Below are 5000 nucleotides of genomic sequence, written 5' to 3' on the forward strand. Positions count from 1 at the left end.
ATAAGGCTAAGTAGGAGCAATCACTAAAATTAATTCAGTTTACGCTGGCCAACTCAGCCGAGGCGTACAAACTAAGCAGCGAAACGCATGGGACTTTGAGATACCAGCTGATGATAGCGGAAAAGTTTCTAACATTGCGAAGAAGTGTACGTAGCTCTTTTGTACCGACGCTTATATGAGGGTGACTGTATAAATTTGTATAGATTTTAAAGGCCCAGGATGTGAGCAGCAAAATCAGGAGCACACAATGCTGGAAATCATTGCTGGAAATCACAATGCTGGAAATCCTTCCGTTATCATCAGCCGGTATCTCAGAGTCACAAGCGTTTCACTCCTTTCCATTATCTTCAGTTGGTATTTCAGGGTTACAAGTGTTTCGCTCCTTTCCCTATCATCAGCCGGTATCTCAGATTCACAAGCGTTTTGCTCCTTACTCTGTACGCTTCCTCCTGAGAGGGTCAGCGTGGGCTGAATTAGTCTTCGCACAAGGGTGTCTCTATATGTTGTCTCTTATGAACCACATACAGAAACCCTTACGCGAAGAGAGCTGGTTTTAGCTACGACGGTTAATCTCCTTGGTGGCTTTCTTCAGTTGTTTAATCCCTTATGAAATTTAACATTATGAAAAAGACACAAATGAAGATTAACAAAGATATGTAATATGTATTAAGTTTTGTGCAGAGGTTCCCCGGAATATGGAATGGATATCGAAAGTTCTCGAAGAATAAAAACAACAGAGAAACGCTGTTGTATTGTATAACGTAGTTGCACTGATATACGATCCCTACGGGATGGTCATTGCTGCAATGCTTTTGCTTACTCATCGAGACCGACCAGGGGCTAAACAATACAGACAAGTCAACAACAAGCAAAAACAGCAACAACAACAACAACAACTACTACTACTACTACTGCTACTACTACTGCTACTACTACTACTACTATTGTCACCAGTTCTTCATTAACTCCAGGGACCAACAAAAATCCTCCAACAATCACCCCATCAATAAACCCCCACCACCGTCAGCATCACCCCCGCCTCTAACACCCGATTACGACCTTCCATCACTACTACCATAACTACTACTCCCACGCCCAGCACCACCCTACCCACCGCCATCTCCACCTTCACCGTCGCCACTATCATCACCACCACCATCACCACCACTATCATCACCATCACCACCACTACCATTGTCACCACCACCACCACCACCATCACCACCGCCGCCACCACTACCACCACCAGTACCATCACTACCACCACCATCACCACCACCCTCGCACTATCATCACCACCGCCGCCATCACCACCATCACCACCACCGTCACCACCACCGTCACCGTCACCACCACCACCACCACCACCACCACCATCACCACTATCACCACCACCACCACCACCACCGTCACCACCACCACCACCACTACCACCACCACCATCACCACCACCACCGCCACCCTCATCACCAACACTACCACCACCATCGCCACCACCACCACCACTATCTCCGCCACCCTCATCACCACCACCGCCACCGTTGCCATGTCACATCAGCCACATCCGCTGAGCCATGTCAAGGCTATCAACAAATCTATTATGGCAGGAAGGAAGCTTTGTCAAAATCATGGCGTCCCTCTTTACAGAATTGGGTTCTGGTCGGTTGTTGTTGTCGTTGTTGTTGTTCATGATGATGATGATGATGTGGTCTTGTTGTTCTTGAAGCATTGCTGTTGTTGCTGCTGCTGCTGCTGCTGCTGTTACTATTGTTGATGATGATGATGATGTCGATGATGATGATGATGATGATGACGACGACGACGATGATTACGGTGGTGGTAGTGGATGGTGGTAGTGGTGGTGGTGATGATGGTGGTGGTGGTGATGATGGTGATGATGGTGATGATGGTGGTGGTGGTAATGGTGGTAATGATGATGATAATGGTGGTGGGGGTGGTAGTAGGGATGGTGATAATGGTGATGATGAAGATGAAGATGAAGATGATGATGATGATGATGATGAGGAGGAGGAGGAGGAGGAGGAGGAATACGCTGATGATGTAGGCACAGTTGTAGTTTTATCAATATTATTCTTGAAGTGTTGTTGTTGTTGTTGTTGTTGTTGACGACGACGTTAATATTCTTGTAATTGTCATTGTTCTGAGCCTCGAACAAAACAAAATATTTTGCGCCATTTCTTAACGACTCTTTACGCTTTGAGTTCAATTCCCGCCGCGATCAAATGGGCATTTTATCTATAGTTATGGTTAGTTTCGTCACCAATTGAGGTTCTTACTGAATAGGAGTAGACATTCTCTGCATGTTGTTTACGGCTAAGCAGTGGCAAATGCAGGGGTATTACCCTAGCAACACTCTTTCTAGCCGAACCGACACCAAAAAATCGGGACCAAAGTTTTTTATAATAACATCGTTATTTTATTTCCAGCAGTTTCACAGTATTACTGTTTCATATATTGGGTTGTCCGGAAGGTTCAGGCCGATTTTTAAAGGAAAGAAAAAGGTCAATAAATACTTGCCATTAGATTTTTAATCGACCAAATACGAACCATTTTGTTGCACAATGCGTCTCCATCTTCCCTTTAACTTGAAAATACCCTCTTCCCAGAATCGAGGTGGTTTCATGGCAATGAATTCATCAAGGTATCTTTTTACGTCATCGAAGGAATTGAAATATTTTACCATTAAGACTATTCTGCAGAGACCTGAATAAGTGGAAATCCGAAGGAGCAATATCTGGTGAATATGGAGGGTGGGGTAACACATCCCAGCCGAGCTGCAGCAATTTTTGTCTGGTTCCCAAAGCATCAAGTGCCGAAAATGAACTTTCTTATCTTTCACTTTAAAGGCTTACAGAATTAACACAGGTTATAGGAACATAAACCTTCTTCCACGAAAAGATAGCTTAAACTGTGCTCTAAATGGAGGTGTAGTCAAATCCTATTTTATGGACCCAACCGTGTTCTAAAATAAGTCGAAAGGTAAGCTACTATAAATCGGCACGAACTTTCCGGACAACCCAATATTATTTTTTTCGAAACTTTTGGACAACACCCACAAAAAATCCTGGATCCAACGCTGGCTAACTGTTATTCCATATAAAGGCTGGTCAACCTGAGGCCCGCGAGCCACATGCAACACGCAGACTTTTATCCTGCGACCCGCTTGATACTTTCTTGAAATGGGTTTATTTAAACAAACATTTAAATGATTTTATCAGAAATTAAAGATTGTAATGAAAAGTAAAAAAAGAAAGACAATACTGTTTTTGTAACGATAATATTTCCTGTTCAGTCAATGATCATTCATTCATTATTGTAATAATAGCATGAGAAAGCAAAATGCTTTCAATTCTGTCAGTATACAAGCGGCCCTCAAAAACCCTTCTGTGATTAAAGTGGTCCACAATGTAATTCGTATTGGCCAGGCCTGTTCCATATAAGACCATGAACGTCGTTGTTTGAAAGTATCTTTTATTTTTTATTGGCGTGTCGCTTTTTTTAATCTTTTTTTTTTTTTACTTGTTTCAGTTAGTTGACTGTGGCCATGCTGGGGTACTTTCTTGAAAAGTTTTAGTCGAACAAATCGACTCCAGGACTTTTTTTAAGCAGAATATTTATTCAATACGTCTCTTTTGCCGAACCACCAATTTACGGGGACGTAAACATACCAATACCGGTTGTCAAGTAGTGGTGAGAGGCAAACACAGAGACAAACACGAACACACACACACATGGTGGGCTTCTTTCAGTTTCCTTCAATCAAATCCACTTACAAAGAAGACACTTGCCCAAGGTGCCACGCTGTGGGACTGAACCCGGAACCGGAACCAAGCTGATTGGCTGGTAATCAGGGTGCGTTGCTTGACTGAAGCCTTGACTGGACCCATCTATCACGGTTGCTAGGTTTCGATTCCAAGTCTCAAACTTAGACTCAAACGTCGATCACATGACCACAATAGTACCAACTATAAGCACGCATGCAGAGATGCCAGTGGACAATAATGAAGATATGTTGTGGCGAAAGTGTGGATAATTTTTGAAATGCACTCGCCATGATAGATCGTTAGCCACTAAACCGTTTTCTATTTTCTCTCCTTGTTTAATTTTGCGTTCCTTTCTGTCGAAAGGCGTAGGCACGAAACGTAAAAGACTTTCTTCTCACTTCCCGAGCGTTAAACCAATACATCTGTTTGCTGTTACACTCTCGTCTTCGTCTTTTGTTTTTTTTGTAAATGCTCACTATATATATATATATATATATATATATATATATATATTATATATATATATATATATATATATATTATATATATCAAAGGTTGGACAGACAGAACACGACAAAAGACGAAAGCAGAGCAAACGGGAAACTAGACGATAACGTAACGGACATGGAATATTGACAAAGACACGATACACGGAATATTCGCAGCTGAATTTTCAAGTCAGTCAATGAACCAAAATATCATAGTGGTTTCGCGCCATTATCATTGAGACCACTCAATCTTGGAGGCGCCAGTGCTGTCATTTAGTTACTGGGAAAAAGCTAGCGAATGTATACTGAGGTTTCTTTCAGTTTCTATCAAACAAATCTACTCACAATGCTTTGGTCGTCCCAATGCCACGTATTGGACTAAACCCGAAACCACATGGGTGGGAAGAAAGCTTCTTACCATACAGCCACGCCTGCGTCGTTTTTGATATTCATAGAGACAGACAGTTGAAACTTCTAAATTGGTGTCAAGGCAGGCTTCTGATTGGCTAAAATTACATAATTTTAAATGCACGTAACTTTATTATTTTTAATTTCCAGGGAAGAAAATAAATACGATTTTCCTTATCAGAAAAAAAAATTGAAAACAAAAGTGAGATGAAACATTAAAATACTTCAAATGGTTAGAAGAAACTTAACATGATCCAATTTGACTCACCATCATAAAATCGTGGGTTCGATTCCTGGATCGGACAGCGTGTTGTGTCTT

General features: G+C 41.9%; 1 long non-coding RNA gene across 1 annotated transcript in view; it reads left to right on the top strand.

Moving 5' to 3' along the window:
- The window catches only part of LOC118767618, a 29197-nt gene that overhangs the window by 16368 nt on the left and 7829 nt on the right, over positions 1-5000 (top strand). Inside the window, exon 3 of the long non-coding RNA XR_005003539.1 lies at positions 4393-4400. This is a non-coding gene — a long non-coding RNA (uncharacterized LOC118767618). The remainder of the gene's footprint in view (positions 1-4392; positions 4401-5000) is intronic.

This window comes from Octopus sinensis, linkage group LG23, assembly GCF_006345805.1.
Source record: "Octopus sinensis linkage group LG23, ASM634580v1, whole genome shotgun sequence".
NCBI classification, from domain to species: Eukaryota; Metazoa; Mollusca; class Cephalopoda; order Octopoda; family Octopodidae; genus Octopus; species Octopus sinensis.